General features: G+C 38.3%; 1 protein-coding gene and 2 long non-coding RNA genes across 7 annotated transcripts in view; 1 reads left to right on the top strand and 2 right to left on the bottom strand.

Annotated features, from left to right (window-relative positions):
* LOC149053025 (uncharacterized) overlaps nucleotides 1-129 on the top strand; it is a 9,362-nt gene extending 9,233 nt beyond the window's left edge. For both annotated transcript variants that reach the window (XR_016188833.1, XR_016188834.1), the window contains exon 3: nucleotides 1-129. This exon is cut by the window's left edge and continues 445 nt beyond it. This is a non-coding gene — a long non-coding RNA (uncharacterized LOC149053025).
* LOC149053010 (uncharacterized) overlaps nucleotides 1-16,542 on the bottom strand; it is a 204,631-nt gene that overhangs the window by 148,356 nt on the left and 39,733 nt on the right. The window lies entirely within an intron of this gene.
* Nucleotides 10,494-13,115, bottom strand: LOC149053026 (uncharacterized). The gene is made up of 2 exons (XR_016188928.1): nucleotides 12,927-13,115; nucleotides 10,494-10,622 (listed from the first exon to the last, which is right to left on the bottom strand). It is a non-coding gene; the product is annotated as an uncharacterized LOC149053026 (long non-coding RNA).

Consider the following 16,542-nt stretch of genomic DNA (forward strand, 5'->3'; position numbering starts at 1 on the left):
TAAAATTCATTACGATTAAGCCAGAAATATTTTGACCAGCAGGCTTCCCGCAAATTTCCCTTGACGAAAAAATCCCGACATAGTCAGTTGTTTTCGCGGGCAAAGACAATAAATATGAAAGAAAAGTGAGATTCAAAGGTCGTTATTTTCTTTAGCTTAATAGCAGCTGTACCCTCTCCTGCAGTCTTCGTCTAAATTTTGCAGAGTTCCTCCTTATATTCTGCCTTGTTCGGTCAGTTTCGACTTCTGAAGCTAGATCATCGGGTTCACGGTCGTTTCGATACAAAGTCGTTTCGATACAAATTGAAGTAAATTCGTTACACATGTTAAGTCGATTCGATACAAACTCTCGTTACTTCAAATCGTTTCGATACAGAATACTATACTAGAGCGAACACAAACCTCCGTTGTAAATAAAGCAAACCCATACCTCCGCGAACGTCCACATGTATCCAAGCCTCCTACGTAATGGGAACACTAAACGAGACCGAGTTCTGGTTTGGTTTATTTATCGAGAACAGGGATTTACATAAATGATTTTGAGACTTTTTCTATAACTCCAGCGCATATTACACCTACGATCAAGAAACACAAATACTATCAATAATGTCGTGTTAGTTGGTGAAGCAACGGACCCGTGAGGAAATAGCAGTTATTTTGGCGCGTGGGTAGGCGGCTTTGTAAATTATCATATCAATAGCCGTGATTTGTTTATCGAAAACGTCAATAAGTACGAAAACAAGCCGTAGACACTTTAATACAACTGAAAGACTGTACTTAAAATAAAGACTGTACCTAAGTTATTTCCTAGAGATTTGTAGTTAAGTTTGTGTTAAGAAAGAAATCAATTAAAACACCACAGCATGACAAATATATTCAACTGTCTCCTTTATCTAATCAAAGAATCATGGCCAACCCGTGCATGATGAAACATAGTTGTGAACTTGTAGATACAGGTCTTACTGCAAAGCAAGGTTGCTCTTATTTCAAAAGCCAAGGTTCAGGAATGTCACGAAGAGATTCACAATTATGGTAACCATCCAACTCCGAAGAATAATTAACCTATATACAGCCGACAAAAACAGCAAAAAATAGTAACCTGCGTTTATCGAATTTACGTTTGCAGAATTCGTTAAATTTAGCTGCTGAAATCCAAATCTTTCCTCGCCTGCACAATCCAAACTCCACCATTCTCCAATCCTCAATATATCTTTGCATAGTAACGCAATGATCTTTGTTCACACGGTTTTTTCCAGCTTGTATCTGATAAGTTTTCTGCCTCGGAACTAAAATACCTCCGAACCTACTTAACATGACCTCTAGATTTTTTGACTGAGTGAAATTATAGATATGCGGAAATGATTTTTATAGGTTTTCTTATGTCCGAAAATTATTTTCGTCTGCTTCTGATCAATCTAGCCGCCAATGTTTACATAAGATGAAAATCGATAAGATTTTACGTATTCCTATTGGCTAGCTTTGCATTTTGTCCATGAAACGAAAAAGAAACCCAGCTGGGTTTTCACTATGGTTTGCCATAGGCATCTCATAGAAAAAGGGAAAATTCTTAGTTGCGAGCGACCGGGTATATACAGAGGGTATTTCCACCTTCAAAGGTCGAAAAAAACGATTTTTGCTTTATTTGACTAAACTGAATTCAAACATTCAAAAAAACGTTTCTATAAAAAAATTCTGAAATCTTTAAAAGCAACTGATTTATTTAGAAAAACGTATTTTCAAATGAAAGATAATAAATCAGGAAGGTGTCATAATCTCGGACCTAATTTATTCAACTAGGAGTTTGTGAGTTCATTTTTCCCAGTAAATTTAAGAGGGGGTCAATGTTTTGTGACAGCCGAAGATAGACATCCCTAAAACATCATGAAACCTTTAAAGAGTTTACACCTCCGGTAATAATTTTCTCACTCGCAACTGCGCAACAGACATTGTTAATCCTATGTATCGTACGTGTATCAGCTGTATGACGTCTTCATAGTGATGCCATACAAGTACTCGAGTGGTTAAAAAGCCCTCAATTCAAACTAAAACTCGAATTTAGGAGGATACTGACATTCTCGCGCCTGCCAGGGACGGCAACAGCTCATACCCCTAAACTCGTGGGTGTACAGCATAACAAAACATAGGGGAGACGTCAATGTATCTCAAACATGCGTTTCGTCCGAGAAGAAGCTTATTCTAGCTCGTATTGATTTAATTACGAAGGCCACGATCTCAAGATATCCCTCCAATATCGTGCACAACTTGATGTGAGGTTAAGACCTTCGTGTTCATAAGTGTCAGTATCCTCCTAATAAAAATCGGAGACGTAAAGTTGAGGGAGAGGTAAATCTGAAGATGGCAGAAGAAATCAAAGCTGGTGGCTAGTCTTCCTGGTGGCAAGGTAACTGTAAACCTAATAGAACGTGTACTGTAACTGCTATCTTAGAGTCAGCAATGAATAAGGAAGAAGGACAACAAGAGCGCTTACCTGAACATCAGTTTTTCTAACTGGTGATTTGTGACCGAGATGAACTTTGTATCATATGATCGCGAGGGAAACGCAGATACTGCAGAGGCGCTCACATAAATAGAGGCGGGCGATCCTCCCTCTAACTTTAGAACTGCGACAAGTTTATAGCGCAGACCAACTGGCACAGTTTGGAGCACCTCAGGGTCTCATTAGACTCTTCACATAAGAAACCATCAGCAAACTAATCGTACAAGCAGGTGGTTATCAGCAATGTTCTCTGAACGCGGGTCATCACGAGAACTATACCCAGTCCGTTACAGACAGAACAAGAAAGCGAGATATTCTTGCTAAGAAGAAGGATGTATTAAGACTTTTCAGTCATTCACTTCCTTCTAAAAGCACCTTAACAAAGGAAGACACAAAACCGTTGCCATTCTGTGAGGGGTAGCTACGTTGGAGGTTGGATCTCAGGTAAAATTCTGACGAGCAGTCCCTAACTAGGCAGGTGGACTTTGAATGGGCTCTTTGGAAAACACAAAAGGCAGCCGCCTTTTCTCAGAAAGCACAGAATTATCTCCTAGACGTTTGCTAGACAGGGGAGGAAACTAGTAAGGCAACCGCCTCTAATATGGCTTCCCAAATATCGAGTTTAAGAGACGACACCGGCCAGAAATGTTGTCTAAGACTGACTGGTTGATAGAGCAGCAAATCGCTCGATACTTCGGCCGGTTATCTGCCGTAACAAAAATTGATTTATAGACGAGGTCCCCTTCTGTAAGTATGAACGAGTACGAAGAGGCCGATGCCGATGATCTAGCATCAGAAGTCGATACTGACCTAACAAAGCAGAAGATAAGGAGGGACCCTGCAAAATTTAGATGAAGACTGCAGCAGAGTGTACAGCTGTTATTAAGCTAAAGAAAATAAAGACCTTTGCATTTCACTTTTCTTTTGCATTTATTGTCTCTGCTCACGAAAACAACTGACTATGTGAATCATGAGATCAGGCCCTGGCAATTTGAACCGCCAGGACGATCGTAACCTAAAATAGAGCGCGAGAGTCAGAAGAAGATCAAGGGCGCGTGCGCCGCGGCCACCTCAGTCAAGAAAGCGAGAATGGTGAGTATATTTACGATTGTAAATAAAGTATCTGAAAATCAGTTGCTTATTGAATATAGGAGCGATCAAGTAAAGAAAACCAAACGTGCAGACTCTCGAATACCGCGGGAGTGAAGTGTTTTTATGCTACACGCACGCACCTTCCGGAGCTAAGGTTTCACTGACTGAAAGTATAAAAATACACGCTTGTGGAGGTGAATTTGATGGATTATACACGTTCAGACGCGATTGAATCGGTTTTAAGTTTTCCTGTGTTGAATTTGGCGAACGATTGAAGATTTCTCGGCTTCTATTTTAAAACACGATGCAGCAAAAATAGCATTCGCACATGTAGACTTGTAGCCTAAAGTTTGAGTTATTTCTCACGTTTGCGACAGTTACAGAGCTGATAAGTGTTCCTTTTGGTGAAACCAACCATACAAGTTGTGCTCTCTATTTCTTCTATTCAATATCGTGAAAAAAATCGCCATTTTATTGATTTTTTTTTATTACAAGGTGTCAGCGTGGAAACTGCCAATCAATGTGGAGGGAGGAAGAAAACATCTTTTACCGAGAAGTAAATGTGGTCGAAAATAAAAATTTGGAGGATGTTACAGTAGAACAGTTGTAGGCAGACGCCGGATGTATTGTCCAGCATCCAAGGTTTGAGGAAACTGGTGAAGGCTGACTCCGTCTACATTTGTTTTGTTACAAAACATCACTACACAACGCTTTCCTGGTTTTCGTTTTCCTTGTTTTACATCCTATTGTTTTCCGTCCATATTGTAAATGTCGACGCGGCTGAGAGTAGTACAGTTTTGGATAACTTGAGCGTGAACATATATGTATATATATCTATATATATATACACATACATATACATATATATATATTTTTTAAGTTCAGGTCGTAATTTGAGAACCATTACTTGCTTGTTATTTCCATATAACCAAAGCACTGCCTTTTTAGACGGTGGGTGCAAGGTAGTCCCATGACATGTGCTTTAATGGTTTCGTCTCTCAGGCCGTCGGCTTGTTGTATTTACGATAAACGAGCGCGCGTAATTTATTGTTCACACAGCTGACATTGGTGCATTTTTGCACCTTTGCACCTTTTGGAAAGGATTGATTTCATCATGTTTCCGGTTGCAAATGAGAAACAACGCCTGAGTGTGGCGCTCATAACGAGGCGTTTCTTGTAATATCCGTTTACAGCATGTTTCTGATATTATTCACTATCATTGGAAGTTAATTAAACTTAGGGACACGGATGTGTTACATATGCTGCTCAATGTTAGTTGTAATCATTCCTGGAGAACTCTCAGCTAGAGAAGAAACGCATCGAGAGAAATAAACAAAAAGTTACAACAGTTGGAAGTCTTCCTTTGTGCTGCTCACTAGTCTCCGTTAAAAAAAATAAAAAAGGATAAATCTTGTACATTTCCGGAACGTGGAAGAAGAGTTTTGTTCACGAAACCAGATGACGACCTACCGTAATACGCGACAACACTTTGCGTTTATTGAAGTCAGCTTACTCAAGAACCGACGGGCTTGAGGTCACAGTGATATACACCGGACAAAATCTAAAGTCAAATACTTTTTGGCTTGGACTAAAAAACATTTTTTTTAAGTATAGGGCTCGATAATGGTCAAGAGGAAAAAAATATGGGAACATTTATTTTTTTTACAGCTGTTTGGAATGGCGCATAGGTTACCTGTGGCTCCAAATACAGACATGCGATCCGACGCGTTGCGATTATTCAACCTTCAGTATTTTATTTCTCACTTCGTATTTCATAGTCTCTAAATGGTGGCTCATAGCAGAATGGAACAAATCTTTTTTTTTTTTCCGCTCGTAAATTTCGGCATCAGCTTTATTGAATTTTACTAGTCACGCAATCAAACGCCGGTGTCACAGCGGATTTGGACCCACCGCGGATTTGGACCCCTCTACGCGCGACGAGTGGGGGATGAAGAAAAGACCGAAATACGAGTGGTCAGCGGGTAAACAATTTTAATAATTCATATAGTGACATATCAGTTATAGTTGTGGAAAACAATAGTCTTCTAAAGCCGAAATGTCAACAGTATACTTATACTTACTTAAATAAAATGTTAAGCAATTTTTCAAAAGTGTTGATGGCACATATATCTTTTACTGCTGTAATAAACAATGGAGGTATCAGAAAAGGCATCGGTGGCATCTGGAAAGACACCAAGAAGAATTATATTTACGTTTTGTAACTTGCTGCGTGACGAAAAAAGAAAACCAAAACCGTGGTCCCCAAATGAATTCTCCCACCTTGCCCCAAAAAATTTTCAAATTTTCCGCAACTTCACCAGTTCCTATTCGTAGGTCCGGCCAAGCCCCTTAAGGTCATTGGCTCCCGTATAGCCACTAACTATAGCTTATATATACAGTTATTTAGTGTTAAACTGTAAAACTCCCCAAAGAAGTCTACGACAGTTAAACGAAACGCGTCGGAGAATAAAGAAATTTTACAGCTACCGTTCGCAGAGTGCTGCTAACCAGTTTAGTTTTAAAGATTTTTTTTAAAAATGTGGTGCGATAGCTGTGGTCAGTTTTTCCATGCAGGTTGTCTGGATGTACCTTTCGCAGAGACGTGGGTGGGCAGAGACACCAACACAAACATTTCACCTGCCGTTCGCTTCGAAAGTTTTCATCCCGAGTTCATTTGTTAAATAAAAAAGAAAAAAACCCTTCGAACGGAAAACAGAATTATTTTAACGCCTGGGTCTTTTGAAAAAAGGTCTCCTAAACGAGTGGCCCTGATTATAAATATTTAAGTATGGTAAATACATTAGCCCTAACTTGGCTGTTTCTCGAAGCTCAGTGTTTTCCTACATGCCTTTTTCACGTGAAACGAGGCGATTGAATATATATAATAAACACTAAAAGAACTACAGCAGATGGAAATTTAAAATTTCTTATCTAAAGGCTGTGGATACAAACTTATTAATGACTCTAAAAATATAAAAATCTAGAACGAAATTTTTTAGAGTTGCTTAGCTTTTCATTTTTCCGGAATCGAAAGTCGAGATTGCAAAATTCAAGTGAAAAGCAAACCGACTGTGATTAATGCCTTAAACAAGTCAAGATACTGTTTTTCGTCATACAACAAGTTGCATATCGTAAATATCATTCTTCTTGATGCCTTTCCCGGTGTCACCGATGCCTTTCCCGATGCCTCTGTTGGTTAATATAGCAGTAAAAGTATTGTTCCAGTCAACGCGATTGGAAAATTGCTTAACTTTTGAATTAGCGAAGTATAACCTGGTAACATTTTGGCTTTACAACACGATTGTTTTTTGCAAGTTACAAAACGTAAATATAATTTTTCTTAGTGCCTTTCCGAATGCAACCGATGCCTTTCCCGATACCCGCATTGTTTAATATAGCAGTAAAAGATATATGTGCCATCAACACTTTTGAAAAATTGTTTCACATTTTATTGAGCGAAGTATACTGTTCACATTTCGGCTTTACAACACTATTGCTTTCTGCAACTACAACTGATATGTCTCTATATGAAGTATTAATTTTGTTTTGCTGCTGACCACTTGTATTTCGGTCATTTCTTCCTGCCCCGCTCGTCGCCCGTGATGTAGTAACTTCCCCCTTTCGCAGATTTGGACCCCCTACCAAACGTTCCTTTTAAGCATCGTTTGTATCATACTTGGTCCCTAATTCTATTTGGAAGCTTTTTGCCGATGTTCTTTTCCATCACAAAACAACATTCCTCAGTAAAGGTAAAGAAAAACAGCCATTTCGTTCCAATTCTGCCGCATGTATTATAGCGAGTCATACAGTATATGCAATAATTAAATGCGAACAAACTACTGCATTCGAACTCTTAAAATTGTTCTAGTAAATCTTTGCTTCTTTTGATGCGAATCAACATCAATACGAAACGTCATAACATTTGTGGAGACTGTTGCATCCCGTCACAAAAATAACTTCGTCTGATTTTTAAATAACATTAAACAGTTTCTGAACAAGAACGAAGTAATCAACACCAAAGAACGAAGAAATCAACACCGAATTGTTGATAGCGGCGCTGTGTCCCTATCAATAAGCGATCATTCGCTAATTTATTGTGTGCTAAAAGCTGGTGTCCCAAAGGCCACATCGAGGACATAGAATATCGGTCATTCAAAGGATTTGACGAAAATGCCTTCATCCAGAACTTAAAAAATGTTCCGTGGCACATTGTTGACGATGAGAGCAATGTCAACGACGCAGTCTTGACTTGGAACAAATTATTTACCGAAGTTGTGGATTCTCATGCACCACTTAAAAAGCGTCGAGTAAAGGGCACGATTGCTCCTTGGATGAATAATAAAATCGCTGAAGCGATGCGCGATCGCAATTATTATCTTCGGAAAGCACAGAAATCAAACTCTACATACCACTGGGGAATGTATAGAAAGCTGCGAAATTTTGTGAATCCCGAAATTAAGTCCTCGAAGTCAAATTACTATTGCAACCTAATTGAAGAAAGTAAAGGTGATTCCAGTATGGTTTGGAAAGCAGTGAATGAAGCTTCCTCACGCAAATCCATTGCTACAGCCCTGAATGATTACTTTGCTTATGTTGGAAGATTGTTGGCAGAAAAATTCTCTCAATCTTTTAATTGTGTAAATCCTGCGAAACTCAATGTTACTGAACCAGCGACGGTTACTTTTGAGTTAAGAACCGTAAGCCATTCCTTTGTTTTACAACAGATTTGTGCCCTTAAGCGCAATAAGGCCATCGGGTTAGACAGAATCAGTGCCCGTTTACTGAAATGTGCTTCTCGAACTATAACTCTATCATTTACGAAATTGTAAAATCTGTCAATTGCAACCAACGAGTTTCCTAACATCTGGAAATGCGCTAAAGTCACAGCACTTTTCAAAGCCGGGAACCGTACTAGCCCGTCTGATTATCGCCATATTTCTATTTTACCAACTCTTAGTAAAATCCAGGAGAGGGCTGTGCATAATCAATTTTATCAATACCTTAACCAACATAATCTCCTCGATGAAAAGCTATTCGGATTTCGGCCTAAACATTCAACAGTTAACGCTGTGTCTCGTTTCGCCGATGAAATTTTGTTTAATATGGAAAGGGGCAAACTGTGTGGAACCGTATTCTTGGACCTATCTAAGGCCTTTGATACGGTCGACCACACAATTTTGCCACGAAAGTTGTCATCTTTTGGGGTGACTTCTGACAAGGCTCAATGGTTTGAGTCATATCTTAATGGACGAATGCAATGTACATCTTGCGGTCCGAAATTGTCTGATTTGTTACCTGTTACGCATGGCGTGCCTCAGGGCAGCATATTGGGCCCTTTGTTATTTCTTATTTATATAAATGATTTGTCCACTGTCATCAAGCATTCGGTGGTAGCCCTATATGCTGATAACGCAGTGCTTTATTGTTATGACTCAAACCCAGCTGGTCTGGAGTGCGCTCTAAATGCCGACTTGCATCCTATTGCTCGCTGGTTAAATGATAACAAACTTACTCTTAATGTTGATAAGACCAAAGCTATGCTTTAGTTATTGGTAGTGATTCCAAGCTTCGCAAGTTAAACAGTCTCTCGGTTTTTGTTCTTGGCAATCAAATCGATAGTGTTGGAAGCTTTAAGTATTAAGGGGTTCTATTATCCTCCAACTTTACGTGGACCGAACATGTGGGACATGTGATATCTAAAGTGAACCAGATATTAGGTCTTTTGCGAAGAATCAAGCATTTAAAACAGCGCAGGCACTTCCATCGCTGCTTGTATGTTTATAAATGCGTGAATGGAATTACATCTAACAAATTGGAATTATCTAGAAACAGCGATGTACATAGATACAACACTCATTGCAAAGATCATCTTAGACTTCCATCAGTTAAACGGAACTGGGGTAAACAATTAATTTTTCGCCTACACCCATCTCTCTAAACGTGAAATTCCCCATTCCTAGAAAAACTCTTGAAATTTTTCCACACTTTTTAGCTTTCTTGATCAATCATCTTGAATAAAGAGCTAAAAAATGTAGGTTTATTTGGAAAGGCGACCGCCTAGAGCCAGAACTGCGTGACAGGTGTAGTTGAGAGAAGCTTGTCACAGTCACAGATTTTAAAATGCATTCAAGAGAAAATTACGGTAATGCCCAAAGATTTTTTTGATGATTTTCAGATATGAAATGATGGATTATAAATGGAAATTAAGATTAGTGTTGTAGCTTTCTGGCAAGGGAAGATATTTGACCTCAAAGTTGTCAAGTATTTGGATGAATCGAAAAGTCTAAAAACACAGTCGTTTATTTGCCTCTGTTAATTGACAAGCCGTGAATCAAGTTGACTGATACTTGCGTCGGACATTGACTAGGGATGCAAAAACATATGTGGAAACCCTCAGAATAATTGTTTAAATACCATGGCAGTGAGAGCTTCATACATTTTACCCATTTTGAAGTGATTTCCTTGGTGAAAACCAAGAAAAACCGTGGGGGTGGTCTATCTCCCCCCGGAAAAAACCAAAACAGAAACCAGTTTGTCTTTTTGAGTTTTGGGGTAGATCCTTTATACTGGCAAAATTTCATTGAAATCGGTGAGATGGTGTGTAGCACGACTGTCTGGTGCTCTCGTGGACACACTCTTAAGCTTTGTTTTGAATGGGGTATAACCCTGTTCCTGGCTAATGATACATCTCTTTAAACAAAATGAGGTGAAAATATCCACCAAAAGATGGTAGACTAGCCCGCAGTTTTTTCCGGTTAGGCTCTAACTAACAGCTCTGAAAACCACCCAATATTTTCAACACGATTAAGCTTCTTGGTTCTCCATCCTCATGTCGTAGTATTAATTTTACTTTCAAACAAAATTTAAGGTCATGACTGATATTTACAGTAAACTTGCAAATATGTGTAGTTCTACTTTAAGCATGAAAGATTTTATTGTATAATAGGGCTAATATTCATATTTAGTGTTTTCAGACCTGGAGAGCTGTCTTGTTCACGATCTTGATCTGTTCTGCGTTGAGGAACTTCCAAAGCTGAAAAAAGAACACAAGGGAAAATATTATTTGTCTTCCCTGAGCGCTTCAGCGATCAGTTCATTTTCCAAACTTATCAGTTGAAGTTCAAGTTAAACAAGCCACAATACAAAAGAAAAAAATCTGTGGTTTCTTTGCATACATGACGACTTCAACACGGACAAAGTGTGTAATTCTGCGAAACCCACACGAGTGGGGTTCGTGCATATGTTTGAGCACTGTTACCTAGTAACGCATGACGTATTTTACGTCACGTTCCACTGGGAGTCTTAGACGGAAGCTGTGTAGTGAAACCTGTTTGGATGCGGTCTGAGAAACTGGGATAGAACGAGAAATTCGATGTGAACTACGTCTGGTGTTTTGACTGTAATTTGGAAAGCTTTGTTTGCTAAGTGGATAAAGATAAAGCTGATGTAGTTGAGAAAATGGTTTTGATCTTTGAAATTCATAAAGATTTCGTCCATGAAATATTATGCAAATTTACGCCTGAAATTGAAGCGAACCGTAATTTGAGCTTTTTGTTTAATAAGTTTGAGTGATATTTAAAAGAAAAAGTCGGTCTTCTTTAAGCGAAGACATTGTTCACTGAAGGGAAAGGTTTCTTCGCTTTTTTTCCGATCAGGCAATGTTCGATCCCTGATCTCTCGTGGATCACAAAGGCGGCAATTCCACTCCGCATTCCAGCCGTCAAAAGAAACGATCACGTAATCATCGTCTACTTCTTCAACAGTGCACGCACACTAAACTCCTTCATCGACTGCTTCAGCTTTGAAGCCTACAGTTTGTGGAAGCGCCTTCACGTTTTTAGTCAATCGTGCGTTTAGCTCATGCGATCAAAACAGGTTTGCGATCGATAAAGCCGGTCAACTTATTTTGATGAATCTGCAATTGGTCGCTAGGAAACTTAGTGGTGTCTGTTGTCTTAGGGTAATTGTAGCGCCTCATTGCGCATGTGCCGATTAAAACCGGAATTCTTAATGAATTACACACTTTGTCCGTGATGTCTCCTATAAGCTTCATTCCGTGATAATTTATGTCTTGCATGACAATCTTAAGTTCAAATTAGAGAATTTAGCTGCGGCTCAATTTGAATAGACGTTTGGTATAAAAAGGGAAAATTCTTCGATGAAGGCGACCGGGGTCAGAGGTAATTTATCTTCTCTTGAAAATGAAACTCATGACTTGGATTTCACATAATCAATATTCCAGAGACAGAAAGAGGGATGCCCTCTCGATTGCGGTGTTTTGGGAGTTTTACCCGGCGTCCTTTGGTTGTATTTACCCATTGCTATAACCGTAAACATGGTGAAATATTTTTTAAAACCGAGTTAATGTGTAAACTTCAATACTAGTCAATGTGACTGTATAAACGGTCAAATCAAATTACGAACTTCTACTCAATGTGAAACACACTTAGCTGCGTTAGACACGATTAACAGCCGACAAGAGAGATCGAGATTAAAGCGGTAGATTTATAAAGACAAGCAACCTTCGGAAATATTACATCCACTTGATCACTATTGCACAGCTTACTTCCTTAAGTTACTTCCTTACTAACCTTAAGTCCAGAGACAGAAAGAGGGATGTCCTCTCGATTGTGGTGTTTTGGGAGTTTTACCCGGCGTCCTTTGGTTGTATTTATCCATTGCTATAACCGTAAACATGGTGAAATATTTTTTTAAACCGAGTTAGTGTGTAAACTTCAATACTAGTCAATGTGACTGTATAAACGGTCAAATCAAATTACGAACTTCTACACAATGTGAAACACACTTAGCTGCGTTAGACATGATTAACAGCCGATAAGAGAGATCGAGATTAAAGCGGTAGATTTGTAAAGACAAGCAACCTTCGGAAACATTACAACCACTCGATCAGTATTACACAGCTTACTTCCTTAAGTTCACGACGCTCCTAGTTTATTCTGAAAATGGTTCACATGCAAGCATAGCGAGCTCCCGAGCCCCCGAACCCCCGAGCCCCCGAGCCAAATTTTCCACGAGTACATCTCTTTCTAAATATTGTGACAATAGTTTAAGGGTTCTGCAGTTTTTCATCAACATTTCCGGGGAAACGAAAGTTGACGACCTCGCGCTCGAATGTTTATCCAGCATCTTCAACCCTACGTTATCTTCTATTAACCTTGATCTTGCTTCGCTATTGGTATTTATTAAAATCACATACGACTGTATACACGATGATAGTTATACTGAACCAGGTTGTTCGGGGCATCTCCGTTATCGAGGGTACTGCAAACAACGACTGTCATCAAAATATCTTCTAACTCGCTGCACCTAGTCTTACCTGGAACACAGAGGTAAGGATTCAACCAATCTGTTACTCAAATCTCTTGGGAATTTCATCCACAGTTAGAGTTCCTTTCCTTCGGCAGAGGTGTAAAACTAAATGATTTTAGGTAACTGTACAGTACTTTTACAAACAGGAAATTCGACGAGACGAGAGGCAGGAGACGAATGACGTTCGATTCATCGCTTCGTTTGTTTCCTAGAATTTAAATATGTAATCGTGAAATTAGCACAATTAAAATAATCACTTGACCATGACAATGGAAATCAAATTTCCTAACTGTCACGGGATTACTTACTTGATGAGGTCTTTGCCTTACTTTACGGTTACATTCCTCTGACCCCTATTTTTATTCAGTGGGTAAATTTACTTCCTCGTGTTTATCTTGGTTACATTGTTGTCATTTTCATGAATGTCCGAAGATAAGTTAAACCGAGAAATTTTTCAAAAATAAAAAACCTGCTCGAGACTCTGGGTCAGTAGAGTAGAGACAAGCAAAGAACCGGGCGAGTTAAAGTTCCTGATCCCACGGCAGCTTTTTCGCTCATTTTCATCAGCCCTGCCTCCTCCCCACCCATCAAAAACAAATGGTGCATTTTTGGTAATTCCACCCTTTTCTTGTTTTTAAGTTCTACGCTGAATGCGTGACTGCACCCACAGGTAGCCCACGCTCGCAAAGTTAACCTTTGAAACTATGCAAATATGATAATAATTTTGGCCGACGAATGAAATATGAGGACTTGTATGAGAATAAACTGTTGCATACTTAGCCCAGAAATTTGAAATACTTTTCAACAAATAACTTTACTTGCCTCTATATTGTTTGTTCGTTTGAATTTTGTAAGTTTTTTGAAGCTGATTTCCGGCCGCATATGTAGTTCCCTCTTTTGCATCTCTCAACAGCGAGCTAATCAGCCGCAAACCAGCCTTAAAAATTCGAAAAAAAGCTGTGCTATCTTTGTTTTCAATCAAAACGAAATCAAACTTTCAAGGTGAGAATGTGACTATTCCAATCCTTTAAATTCCACAATACAAATATATCGAAACCTACCGATTATAAGCTCAGCGACTATACAACTTTGTACGAGGTTTAGGAAGAGCTTATAAACGGAGGGGCCTGTATCCGGGGGGGGGGGTCTATAAACGGAGGGCCCTATGTCCGAGAGGGCTTATGAAAACAACAGAAAAAGCGAAAGCAGCTGGGCGCTGATCAAAATACGTTTTGCATTTATTGGTTTTTAATTAAGATTCAAAACGTCAAACGAAAAAACTAACAACACGAACAAAGCTGAAAGATAACAGAGCTGAAGTTCAGACTTCCCCCTTAAAGTACATCTTTGCTGTCCTAGTATTAAATATTTTTCTTTAGTATTTTATTAATATTTTTTCTTTGTTGAAAGGTAGATGGGCATTTAATCTGGGGGGGAAGGCTTATAAATGGGAGTTGGGGAATTATAAGCAGCAGTCTACAATGGTTATATCTTTGCTGTACTCATGTACTAACAAAGTGTTAATGTAAAAGCTTGGACTTCCTGTGGTGTGTTAGGCTGTAAGTGCGGTATTGTACATCTTTCTGTTACAAAATCCAACTGAGGTGAAATGAGCCATAGATATTTTTAGTTTATTAGACACTCTTTCCAAAAGCTCGGAAAAGAGAGAGCCACAATAGGATATAACAAATCCTTATCAGCATCACAAAGTGCAACTGCCACTCTGACTTCCCAGGGACAGAGGATGGGGGCACTGATGCAGAAATATCAAAACTTGCGGATTTCAGATGACAATTAACAAGCAACATCATGAGAATGCACAGGTTCAATAACAAGCCATCAAACTAAGTTAAAACTTGACTTCTTATGATCATATGCCCAGTATTTTTTTTCAATGTCTGATCTATCTGTGCTTCATGGGTTCAACTGCCCAGCATTTAAACTTCTATTTCAGTTTTAAAACATAATCTCACTTTTTAAATGAAATGTACACAGGACACAACATACTCAGCATGCCAAGTAATTCTCATATATTTCATATTAGCAGTAATCTTTTTAAGTTTCCACAAGCCCAAAAGTCTCCTTACAACATTTTTCATCCCAGACAAAAAGTGAGTGGGTCCCCTGTGGTGTCTTCTGTCTCTGAACTTTGCTGCAACAGGTGTGGTTGTTCTCTCTTTGCAAGTTTCTACACTAAGTTTTTCTTTGCTTGCAACAAAAATACATCATCAAACCAGAGGGAAACCTAAGAGAGGTAAAAAATTAAATACATAATTAATTTTTCATTGATAAGAATCCCTATTTTATTTACAACTTGTCCCATAGGAAAAAAAAGACCAGGCACACCAGGTTTTCTACTGTTTAAACATAAACTTTCTCTGAACCTTTAACCCCAAATAGTGACAAGCAACTAATTTCTCCTTGCAATATTATCCCTAAATTATTATTATTATCATGAGAATGAATAGAGGACATGATTACTATAATGAAAAAAAGCTCTTGATTATTGAACAAATTCTCCTTGTCAGAACATTAGGAAATACATAGAGAAAAGAATGGAGAATATGCATATATATTGATGTTAGAGTGTAAAGAATTCAAACAGACAATACCAAATGCATGTGTATAAATTAAGGATTCTATTATATCATTGTGCTTCTACGATTTCCTTGGCCTTTAGTGTGCTCTTCCAGGAATTGGCACATGTGAGCACAGGGTGCAGATGGAAAAAGTGTATAATGGCAGAGCAATAACATAAGAATCATCTTCCAAATATGATGAATTTCATTTCTTTTTTTCCATTGCTCAATTCTATGAATCTAATTTAATCTCACATGTATTTTTAAGGAGAATCCCATGAGCTCAAGTACATTAAATTATCTTAATTCATTTGATGTTTAGAAAGCTTTGGTAACTGCACAAGCCATGGGAGTGCCTTTTGGAAACCTTTCCTAACAAATAATGAGTAACCATAAATTATGACATGCAAGAGCTGCTTATGCATTTTTATGTATGATATGTTCTAAACAAAATCTCTTACAAATACTACTCTTAGTACATTCCTGGTGCACATTTCTCAAAACATTTTTAACCAGTTGGAAAATGTCTTAAGATAATTATATTGTTTGATTTGATCATTCATTAGAATGATCACATCAAATTTTATGAACACATCAAGTTTAAATGTTTTTTTTTTAATTATGAAAAAGTTTAGCATTGTTTAGTTATCTTAAAAAGCTTTAATTTCAAGCCAGTGTGTATGGTATGGAAATAGACCAATCAGGAATGAAACATTTTGTTTCAGTATATAATGATTATCATTAGATTATTTTAAAGGTAATATTTGAATTTAAGTAAAGAAAGCACAACAGTCCTATGTCCAGGTGACTTGCTGTAGTCTCTTATTTATCTTGAGTCCTTAATTTTTGCAAATGACTGTTAATTAAAATTCGGAAGAAAATAACAAAAAAGGACACCAACAATTTGACAATGAAAAGTTAAACCCCATCCCTCTCTCACTGTAGGACAGTACCCACTACATGATAAAAGTATGAACCTGATTAATTCTGATTAAAGCTGACTAATTTGAGAGTATAGGAGTTAGCTTGAGAGTACACGTTTAA

Source organism: Pocillopora damicornis, chromosome 1 (assembly GCF_964200805.1).
Source record: "Pocillopora damicornis chromosome 1, jaPocDami1.2, whole genome shotgun sequence".
Classification (NCBI taxonomy): domain Eukaryota; kingdom Metazoa; phylum Cnidaria; class Anthozoa; order Scleractinia; family Pocilloporidae; genus Pocillopora; species Pocillopora damicornis.